The sequence below is a fragment of the Podarcis erhardii genome (assembly GCF_964252035.2).
Source record: "Podarcis erhardii genome assembly, chromosome: 8".
In the NCBI taxonomy this organism is placed as follows: domain Eukaryota; kingdom Metazoa; phylum Chordata; class Lepidosauria; order Squamata; family Lacertidae; genus Podarcis; species Podarcis erhardii.
This window is the reverse complement of record NC_138499.1, coordinates 47,504,637-47,516,378: the sequence shown is the minus strand read 5'-3', so window position 1 is coordinate 47,516,378 and position 11,742 is coordinate 47,504,637. Positions and strand designations below refer to the sequence as shown.

Below are 11,742 nucleotides of genomic sequence, written 5' to 3'. Positions count from 1 at the left end.
TGAATTTTAGAACTTGAGCACAGAACTTCAAGCAACTTTGGGAAATGCTTCATTCAGGACTTTAAAGACTAAGTGGCAACAGAAGCAGTATACTGACACACTGCAATAAGTTTCAAAATGCATTATCAGTTGCTTGTTTTAGTACTTGGCTTTGTTTCACAAACAGAATTCAACACACACATTTTATAAAACATTCGTTTTTAGTGATAGAGCATGATATTTTCCTGGACCATTGCTAAGCAGATCAACTCTTGCAAGCTTAAGACACTCTTGCAGGGCTCAAGAGCAATTATTATAAAAGCCTTCTAATGCAGCCAGCACTAATTTGGACCCTTGCGCTGCCAGGTCAGACCTGGAGCATTTTCTAGGGTTGTTATACCAATGGTTCACTTAAAACGTTTTAATTTACTGTATAGTCTCCAAGGACTTTTAAAAATTCAGTTTAGCTGAAGCCACGACTCTGAACACAATATAACAACCACCCCAAGTCTTTTTAAGTGGAAGCCAATTCTGCTGACAGAAACAGCCCTCTGCCGCGTCGACTGCTTTTTGAGGAAGCAGCCCCGATTTATTTCCTGACGATGCGCAAACACGGATTGGCGACGGGACACCAGGCGCGTCGTGAGGATAGACGGCAGCGCTTAAAGTTTCCTATATTAACATTGCATTCACAACACCGTCGTCGTCATTATGGAATAAACTTGCGAAACAAGCCCTCCGCGGTCCCTGCCCCACCCCAGGGCTGCTCTTCCCAGCAGGCTCCCGAGTCCCGCTCCCAAAGCTTCCCTTCCCGCCGCCTCTCCCGGAGGCACCACCAGCCCAGGATTCCCAGGGAGCGGCCTGGGCCTGGCGGCGCCAAGCCAAAGAGGCTCAGCGGGAGAGAGTCAGGGGGCGCTGTCGGAGAGCCCGCCGCCTTCCGTCGAGGGAGCCCGACTTTCCCCTCCTCAGCAACAGCTGCTGCCCCCTTCCTCCTCCCTCGCCGGGTCTCCGCCGGCCGCCATGTTAGGTCGGGATGGTGAACTCGGGCTTTGCTGAGGGGGACCCGGCGCCTCCTCCGCCTCCGCCTCCTCCCTGGTGCGCGTGGAAGGATAGCGAGCGAGGGCCCTGGCTTCCCGGCTCCTCCCTCTCCCCACGGCCTGGGCTCGCGTGCCGCCGCCGCCGCCGCCTCGCCAAGCGGCCGCCCAGATATCTCTCTCAGCCCGGGGAAGCCTAGGCCGGGGCTGATGCCGAGGGGCTGAAGGCTCCGGGCGGCACCTGCGCGGTGGGGGCGTCGCGTCGGGCGCCCCCTTCCTGCCTCCATCTCCCCCTCACGCGCTCCTGCTCCCCTTTACTCGACGGGCCGGAGGTGCCTCCTGCCCTCAGGCGGAAGCGAGGGCGCCCTCACGCCCTCAGTCCCAGAGGAGGACTCGGCGCTTTCTCCCGGAGCGGGCCCAGGAAAAAGCAGGTGAGCGTCCCGAGCGCTTCCGTCGCCTTCCCCGCTCTCTCCCGGGAGGCGGAGGCGCCTGCAGAGCGCTAGGCCCCGTGTGCTTCTCCTCACCCGTCCCCCGCACCGACCTCTCCGGTCGGGAGTGCTCGGCTTCTTATGGTACTAGCGGGGGGGGGGGCTCTTCCTTCTTTGCTCCCCACTTCCAGAGTTTTTAAGCAACTCCTTCCGCCCATATGGGTTCCCCCCTTTCGTTTAGGAGAGTTTGCGCCTGTCAATCACGCAACAGTGTGGGAATATTTCAAAAACGCTGCCTTTAAAAGTTTCATTTCCATGGGGTGGGGGGCGTTTGGATGTCCCCCCCCCTTTCTCCTTCCCCGCTCCCTCCCCTTTTCGTGTGTAGAGGTGGCAGCCTGGCAGGAGACGCGCCTTCTGCTTGTGTTTGCTTCTGAAAGCCAGATAGCAACTGTTCCCAACAGAAGGGGTCCTCTTCGCCCTCGCTTGCTTTGATTGACGATCCCAACAAGTTTCCTGGTTAGGCTTTGTTTGTTTTGTTTGTTTTGGCAAGGGGAGGAGAGGAAATAGGAGAGGAAACTCAAGTACTGTACCAAGTTATGCTTTCCAACCTTCACAAGCGCCCTTTCCAGTCTTTTCAACTTTTAAACTCCTGGAATATGTCTCGAAGTGAGTTGATGAAGTCTCTCTTTGTAGTCCCCTCAAGCATATGCTGTATGTTGCTAATAAAGTAAGCCGGGACCATTTGTTCTCTTGAGTGTCAACGTCGTTTAAAGGATTTAGCACAGTTCTTAGTTTTAAATGTACAGTAGTCTGTTTCTCAGCCCCAAAAACTGCAACTGTGTTGTTGTGGGTCAGAAGGAATTCAGAAACTAAAAGCTGATTCCTGATCTGCACTTTGGTCCTGATATATGTTTATTGTTTTCCAAACAATGATACCAGAGATCATGACTCTTAAGAATCATTAAGCATTTATTACAGAACAAAATACAACTGTGGTTTCCTTCAAGCATTTGGGGTTTTTATTTTCCCACTGGGGGGGAAGTAACTTCCTTTAGAAACTTCATGAGAATTCATGACATGAAGACATAATGAACTTGCTTAAGTTAACAAGGCAGTATACAAAATGTATAGGATAATGGCACATTTCAGTTAGTATATCTATGTGTCCATAGGCTACATCATTTTGAAGTGTAATTAGTATTTACTTGAATTTACAATCAAAACAATTTATTAAATGCTAGGTCCTAAACAAAAAATCTTTTTCTTTGAAATGAATATGTTCACACTACATGTACTTACATGCACTGAGCATGTTTAAACCTTAAATTAATCATGAGCAGTTTCACTCTTAACAGTTAATATAATATTTACTGTGAGTCCACCCATCACATTTTGTGATACTGTACTATGTTATGTAATTTTTAAAGTATGCTGATTAGGGAGGGACTGTAATGATTTGTTGTCAGTACTTGGGGAATATTAAAGTTGCATTGTCAAATAAAAACCATTTCAAGTTCAGATATTAACTGAAGTGTCTTGGAGTAAAACAGTCTGAAACTACTTTGCAGCAGATTAGCATTTTGCTTTAATTTTTATTTTCAAAAACCAGTGGAGTAAATGATATAGTTAAAAGTAGTTTTAAAGGAGGAAAGCACTTCTTTATGCAATAATAAAATAATCAGTTTTGAAGGCCTTGTTCTCTAGTTAAGAACACATGCAACTTTTAGTGTTCCAAAGAAATTTCAGCGTTGAAAGAAATTTTAATCAAACAAGCATATAAGTTTATCAATGAATCACTTTGAGTTGTATCTAATGTTAGTCCTATTCAAAGTAGCTCCATTTATTTCAGTGGATCTTCTCTGACTTAGTTAGATATCACCCCTAGGCTGCAATTCTATACACATTTACCTGACAATATCAATGAACTCAGTAGCCTTTACATCTAAGAACAAGCATAGGATTATGCAGGCTATATGTGTGTAAAATATTGGAAAGCAAGAAGCATATGTTTTAGATACCATACACATACCATAGCAGGCATTTCTTCCTACATGTGAGAAAAGATGGAATGCCTCTTTTAAGATGATGAAATTTTTATAAGTAAATCTGTTTTTTAAAAAATTTAAAGCTGCTGTAAGGTTAGTCAGAGGCACATTTTTAGTTGACTAAAAAAAAATTTCCTCAGTTAAGCAGTGCAACCACTGTACGTTTGACTTCAAAACAAAAACAAAAAAAGCCCAGCCCCCCCCCCCCGAGGTGAAATGCGTAATGCCAAGCAGATCTCTTCTGCTTAGCAGGGTCAAGTGTTAAGACAATATTTACTATAAAGGCAAAGCATAGTGTTGCAGATCAAATATAATCCATACAGTCTTCAAATAGCAAGTGATTTCTGATAATGTTTCATGGTTTTCATATGTTAGTTTTTAATCAAACTGCTTGAAATATGTCACTTGCATTAATTGTTACAACAGTTGGGTTTTTTTCAAGGTCTTGCTGTACTATCTAAATTACAGTTTTACCCTAGTGAGTGAAAACCTGAGGTTTTGAATTTATAGCCTAATCCTTTGCACAGATTTTTAATGGAACTTAGTCCCAAGTAAGTAGGTAAAGTGGGGGGCGTAACCCATGGGCTGGATCATCTCCCCCCCCCCAAAAAAAAAACTTGATTCCCAAAGACCCCCAACAAGGTCAACCCCACTACCAGTCTATAGGATTGCATTACCATGTAGCAGTTCAAAATCGCTTTGGGGGTCAAATATTGATGGTGGAGATGCAAAGTCAAGAGGATGTACACAGTACAACTTCCAGTTTTCCAAAAGCTGCGTAAGGTTGTCACCAACTAGCTATTTCCCCATTCTTCAGAAGATTGGAAAACTAGCATTATGTACAGCCTCCAGTGCAGTGCTAAGAGCTATGGTGTGGGTGAGTCTTGAAATGAATAAAGGATGTAGGAGATATTTTCTGAGCCTAAAGGCTTTTTTGGATCCCAGCTGTTGTAGTGTTGATAAGATTGCTAGGTGAAAGTTTCAAGTTACAAGATTGCTTTTAAACTGTTGCAGTACTTACAATGAATATATTGATAGACTTAAATTAAGATTTCTATATTTAAGCAATAACTCTTCATTATCTTATGAATGCATTAATATACCACCTTCTAAAAAGTCTTCTCACAAGGCTACTTGGAAAAAAAATCTATAAAAAGCAATCACATATATCTTTTTTAAAAATAAAATCATTCCTCCCTGAATGAAGATGTTTTCAGTGTGCATTGCATTTCAAAAGTACAAAGAAAGAGGCTTGTTCTATTTCCCCAGGGAGGGATTTCCATAATTCTGGTATCACTAAAGAAAGGGCCTGTCTCTGGTACCCTTCAAATGTGTCTGATTTTAATGAATACCAAAGAGCTGATCGTGATGGGGCACTCTTAAATGTTTGATTCGTGCAACAGCAAAGGCAGTTCTGTAGATCACTTTCCCCCAACCTAATGACTTCCAGATATTTTAGAAAACAACTGTCATCAGACCGTCAGTCAGGGATGATTGGACCTGTAGTCCTAAATATATGAAGCACACCAGGTAGAGCAAGGCTGTTTTAGATAAACAGCCCCCAGGCTGTTTAAAGATTTAATGATTTGGACCAGCACCTTAAATTTAACTTGGAAACAAATTGGAAAGTAAGCTAGTGTAACCAGTGCATAATAGGTGTTGTATTTATTTTACTTGAAAATTTATAATCCACGCTTTCATAAAATTTAACAAGTCAGTTTACAGCATATGATGTGCAATAAAATCTGTCTATAAATATCTATAAAACATAATTAAAAGCATCAATATGATCTGATTGTTGTGCTTCTACATGCATGTTATGTTGACAACTGCATTTGGAGTCAGCTGAATATTTTTGTGCAGTCTTTAAGCATCTTCCTAGGGAGACTATTGGAGTAGTTCTGTCAAATTCATTCCCCAGACCCTAGGTTCAAAACCTCTGTTGTATGCCTTGAAATCCCTACTGCTGGCAAGCAAGCAATGGAGAATGTTTTTTTGCCATAATGATGTGCTTTTTGGGGTTCTCAGATGCATTTAAGCTATCTACTTTGGGAAAGAAGATCAGGACTGTAGCTAGGGGGTGGTGAGGTGGGCCCCTGCCAGGGGCGCAGGCGATGGGGGGAGGCACAAAATCGGCTAAAAATATGTCCATAAATATAAATATTGATTATTGCCTCATAAGAAATGGTTTTAAATACAGGGTGAATTGAATGGGTGGAGGGGGCAGCGTTGGAGGAGAGGCAGAAAGAAGAGCTAATTTGTCTGTGGCTAGGGGGCGCAATCTGTACGGTTCTGCCAGGGGCGCAAGATCACCTAGCTACGGCCCTGAAGAAGATTCACTTTCATCCAAGACCGTTCTTATATACTTATGTTTGGGATTTCTGATAAAAGCCACCTAAGAAAAAGAGCTGAGAGAGCTGAGATCATTGTTATCCTAGGAATAAGTTTGCTGCTTAGAAATTATTGGCAACACAAGTATATTAGTACAGGATTATTATAACAGTATACTATTATGGGATGGAACAACATTACACCACCTAACTAATTTTGCTTGAAAGGAATTCTATTTATGTCAGCGAAATATCAAGTAAATATTTTCAGGAATGGGATTATATCACCAAATATCCTCCATACCCATATGCTCTTCCTTCCACCTTAAATCAACAAGACAACTGTTGCATTATTGTATATGTCTTATGAAAATCTAGTTCTTGGGATACGTTGTTTAACCTATTGCACACGTTTAGCTGACAGAAATACTTTTAGATTACCACAATTCTTTGCTAAAAGGTTGTTGTCTTGGAAACACTGCCTCTGCTTTGTATTCATTGTCTCTGAGAATACAGATGATGATATTCTGGTACTGATGTTTCTGGAGGTATATAGACAACTAGTCCCCCTTGATGGTCAAAACTTGATGGTATTCCACTTGAAAACAACTGAACATAAAATGGTCAGGCATTCTAAATTATAAAAAAATCTGCTTGATCTTGGGTAATAAAGCAAATACCTCACCCCCACCCCATCCCAGAATTGCTCCTAGAGATAGTTCTTTTTTTCTCTTCCTTCCTTTTGGTGCTCCTCTCTGTTCCAAGATAGGCCTGTCACTATCTCAAATGGAGATGACTTCTGTTAACTCAGGGGTAGGCAACCTAAGGTCCGTGGGCCAGATGCGGCCCAATTGCCTTCTCAGTCTGGCCCGCCGACGGTCCGGGAACCAGCATGTTTTTACATGAGTAGAATGTGTCCTTTTATTTAAAATGCATCTCTGGGTTATTTGTGGGGCATAGGAATTGGTTCATATATATTTTTCAAAATATAGTCTGCCCCCCCCCCCCCGGTCTAGAGGGACGGTGGACCGGCCCACGGCTGAAAAAGGTTGCTGACCCCTGTTGTTAACTTATGGATTCTGTGATAGGGAGGTGATCTTCAGATAGGCCACCTTCTATCCCAAGAACACATCCCAGTCAGGGGGCATTCCTTCTGCTCTGCATTTAAAAGCAGTTGGCCTCATAGTATCTGTGATGGAGGATACACTTATATCAAGCCCATTTTCCTCCCCCTGTAGGAAGCCATTGCTTTCCTTTCTCCCAGCACTGGAAACTGAAGGTCTGTTTGTACCTGTGTACTCTGTCTGCTGCCAGTATTTGACGATGTCATGAAGATAGCTCTGGGTTAAGATGGTTTGGAGGGCTGCACAAGGGAAGTGGGGTTCAAAAGTGTAGGGCATTTGTACACCTAGAGGTTCCTTTGTTGGTGGAGATTAATCTTGTCCTTCACTCCCCAACCAGTCTGGGGAACCAGCATATTTGCAGTTGGGTCACCCACTTTCCTAATATATAGAATAAAATAGTGTGCATTCACAAGTAGAATTCTTTGGCTGTATTTCTTGGTGCAGATTTGAATACATTTCTATATAATGGGGAGAACTTTAAAAAATGCATGGGACTGATGAAAAAATAATTGATATCCTTTCCAAAAAAGAAGAAAAGACAAGGCAATGTCTTAACACATGCCCAGAAAGCCAATATAGTTCTGTAGTTCTTATCTTTAACATTTAGGTTCACCATAGAACAAATGGTCAGACCATGCAGATTGTCAGAACAAAAGTTTACTTATTGTATTGCTACATAGTGTTATGGGATATAGTTGGAGAATGGAGAAGCTGCAATAACCACAAAAACCTCAGACAAGTATCTGGTTTTCTGTTCTTGTTCTTGTAGTATGTGACAGAGGAAATTAGGTAACATTATTCTTCCTGTCATGACTTTGTTTCTAATGCTCCCTAGAGGTGAAAATGCTTTGCTGAAATTTTGTTGTGATGTTACTATATTTGTTGCTGTGTGCTTCAAAAGCCATATACAGTTTAGTAAACTGTTAACAAATAAATGAGCACATTTTGAATGCTTCATACAACTTTTGCAATTAAATATAAAAATCTGTCAAGCTGATGGAAGTTAGCTCTTGAGAACAAAACATCTGGTATGTAAAATGATGTCCTCTGAATCAATGAACAAATTATTCCTTGTCCAGAATTAAGAATTCCTTAACATCCTTTATCTGTCACTTCTGCTGCAGCAATGAGCTTACTCTTTTATAGACTTACTAGGCAATCCTATTGACCTGCAATGTCAGACACCTACTTTGGCCAGCATAGGTAGCCTTGATGCAACTTAATCAGGATCATAAATTTACACAGTAAAAAGTTGAAAGGGCAAAGAAAAATAGCACAAAAGCAGAATGCAGAAGCTATAACAGCTGAGGCCCCATTGGTGAGAGTCAGTATTACTCAGACAATCATGGTGCATCATGCCAATGACACCTGTCAGTTAGGCATAGATGAAACCGATCTGTACACAGTATAGAAGCACATGACATTTTCCATCTCCACCTCACACATGTAAAGCATAGCCTGATACACAGGCACCCAAAAGCAATCTACACTGTGATGGAAACAACAAGATCCCTGGAACTCTGAAGCACCAGAAATCATTGCACATGGGAGATTTCAGTATTTTTATGCCTCTTGCATTAAAAGTAACAACTCCTTCGAATGTACAAATAAAGTGGAGGAAAGATGGCAGTATCTCACAGTACCCATGGCTCTATACCTACTGAAGGGGAGAAGGAGCCTTCTGCCTTCATGGGAAGGGAGGAACTAGGACTGGCAATAAGGGCAGCCATACCTGCACCCTCCCAGGAGTATGTCCATAATCTAGGGCATAATACTGGGAAACAGGAAATGTAAATTCAAGCCCCACCTTGGTGAATGGCAGGAACAAGGCCCAGCTGACCATTTGCATTCCTGGCCAACAAAGCATGAGCCATCCCTGAGTGTGCATTATGTACATCTCTCTTGGGAGTATGTTGCTAAGCTGTGATTCCTAATTGACCACCCCTCTTGGAACAGTATGTGCAGCCTGAGGAAACTTGTTTGCTGCTCAAAGTTCCTCAGTTCCAATCTTTGCACTTAGTTGTTTTTCAACAACAAATTGTTGCTTCAGTAATACCATCTCCATCACTTGGGGAAGACTCGTCACTTTTATTTGCTTGCTTGGTTTACATGGGCAGAGCCACTTCCTGAATGGCATATGCAGTTGAAACTGAAACATCATTAATCTCATAATAGTTATGCTGATACTGTTCTGAGACATAGGACCATGTGGGAGCAGCATTCATCCATCAAATGGTAGCAGAAAAACTCCACGTTGAATAATCTATGTTTATTGTGGGACTGTTGAGGTTTATTTGAAATTAAGTCAAAATCCTGGGTTTGGGCAACTCTGTATAATACTTCAGTCATGAAAGTTCATTGTTGGCCTTGAATTGGTTTGAGTTCGTATTCCCTTCTTTCTTTCATCTTTTCTAAGCTGAACTTCATTCCCTGGTCTATCATGTTGTTTATTATTAGATTTCTAGGCTTGTTGGACCTAAAGGCAGTGAACTAACTGACCAGTGATACTATAGCAGGAGCTGAATGATGGCTGGAACAATAAGCTCTTTGAATTCAGAATAATACTTTGTTTATGGTGAAATGCCGTTCTTGCAAATTTCAAAAAGAAAATCGTTCTAGATTGGGCATGGTACATACACATCAGCACCTGCTGAAGGGAAAAGACCTACCTTGCGCATTTCTTCTCGTTGTTAAGTGTGTTGCATGAGTGTCCACATTTTCTGTACATCAATTGATTTTCGTTTCAGCCATTTAACAAGTTTCTCACCAACCAACAGCACCTAAGACTCAAATATTCCATTTCTTGGCTCTCATTCAAGCTTTTTATTACTCTGTGCACTTACTCAGAACATAATTTGAGAAGAAGGAGTTCCGCGTCAGCAATACAGTATGATCGCAACACACACACACACACACACACACACACACATTTTATTTGCACAAAATTCAATTATATGCGCTTGTTCTGAGGGCAGCAGTGACCTTCCCCCTGATGTAGGAGGCAACTCAGAAACAAGTGGTGAAACAAAGGTAGATGGAGGAAGAAGAAATATGGGCTTCTGGAAAGGCCAACAGAGAGAGCTACAAGCAAAACAAAATAGCTAGAATGGAGCTACAGCTTCTGCCTGCCTCTCTCCCTGTCTGCCTTTCTCCTCCCTTTCACAGCTGAGGGAACCAGGTTTCTTCTTCCTCTTTCTGCCTTCACTACTTTCTCCACTCATCTTGCAGTCTAGGGAACCAGTGGGGACAGGAAGGTCTTCCACACAGGACTTCAGACAGCTTTTTGCTATGTTTGATTTTGCGTATGAGTTGTGATTGGACTGTATACTTATTCACTCCAAATATCCTGATGACCTTTTCCAGTGGTTTCACATAAATGTTAAACAATATTGGAAATGATTGAGTCTCATGGAATTCCACAGCAAAAATACCACAGGGCAGAGCAACTGTCTCCCAACACCACATTCTGGAACTGATCAATCAGGTAGGAGTGGAACCAACAAAATGCAGTGCTTCCAATTCTTACCCCAGATGGTTGATAATCAGAAGGATAATATCGTCATTGAAAGCTGTTGAGAGAATGAGCAGCGTTGCAGCTCATCTGTCATTCATCAGAGTAACCAGGGCAGTTTAATTTCCAAAACCAGGTTAGAAGTCAGAGCGAAATGGGTTAATATGTTTCATCTATGACTTGTCTGGAGTATGGGAGTAAACACCCAATCAGGCTCTTTGTCCAAGAAGAGAACGTTGGCCCTTAGTCAATAATTATACAGAATTTTGAGGTTTAGAGATATCTTTTTTAGGGGTCTCATAACTGCCTTTTTTAAGGAAATATATTTAATATACATGAGCATATTTTCAAATAAATCAAATACATATTTTGTGTTGTTGTTTTTTTAATGTGGTTTAAGTCAGAAGGCCACAGAACTTTCAGCCTCTCCTGGAAACATTCTTTATTTGTATGCTCTTCAGCTAGCTTCATTTATTGAGAGACCCAGTGTGATTTTTAGAAAATCTTGCTGCAGTTTCTTTGTAACTGAAACACATTGTCAGTCCGCTCAGTCTTCTCCATGCCAGCCAACTGTCCCTTAATGAAGCAATTCAACTCAGTGAATAGGACTCATACTTTAAGGAGACAATTGGCTAGCAGAGAGAGTTCCAAATGGTTTAACTTTGCACAAGTGTGAAAGAGTTTAGTAAAAAGACACTGTCAGTTAATGTTGGCATAAGTTCTTACTATATGAAAACACTAAATTGATAAGTACCCCATTTAATTAAATGTGAATATAATAATTTACAACACACTGTTTGTTAAATCTTTCTAAACAGTTTGAAAAAACATCATATATTTGTGATCTCAGTTGCCCACATGCAGATGTGGAAGGCTACATATGGGTGGCCTCCACATGGATCTCCTACCTTACTTGAACCCATTCTGATTTGCCAATTTTGCACACAAAAAGCTAAAATCCCAAACAAAGCTGAAGCGGTATCTAACCTGCAAGTAAAAAGTATGAATAATGTAATGCTTCATACACAAATCAATATATTTACTCATCAGCATTCATGTAACATCACATAGCTGATCATGTCTATATTTCAGAAACCTGGAAGAATAAACAATAATAACATACCTTGTTAAAATTGCTTATCTGAGGTGGATCATTGTAAACTACTTACCATTTCTACAGAGGCAATGGAATTAAACACTTTGTGTAACTAAAGTAACAGAGCAATCCTATACGGATATTACATCAAAGAAGAGCTGCACCACTGCTACACTGGCAAAACAGCAGCCGTAT

At 41.6% G+C, this 11,742-nt stretch overlaps 1 protein-coding gene and 1 long non-coding RNA gene across 3 annotated transcripts in view; one reads left to right on the top strand and one right to left on the bottom strand.

Moving 5' to 3' along the window:
- Positions 1-786: 786 nt before the first annotated feature.
- The window catches only part of YES1 (YES proto-oncogene 1, Src family tyrosine kinase), a 32,971-nt gene continuing 22,015 nt past the window's right edge, over positions 787-11,742 (top strand). The window contains exon 1 of one of the 2 annotated variants that reach the window (XM_081873248.1): positions 787-1,444. The gene's annotated coding sequence lies outside the window, so the exon portion shown is untranslated. The remainder of the gene's footprint in view (positions 1,445-11,742) is intronic. The other variant, XM_081873247.1, reaches the window with a different exon arrangement.
- On the bottom strand, positions 7,582-9,685 carry LOC309348264. The gene is made up of 2 exons (XR_014159317.1): positions 9,610-9,685; positions 7,582-7,771 (listed from the first exon to the last, which is right to left on the bottom strand). It is a non-coding gene; the product is annotated as an uncharacterized lncRNA (long non-coding RNA).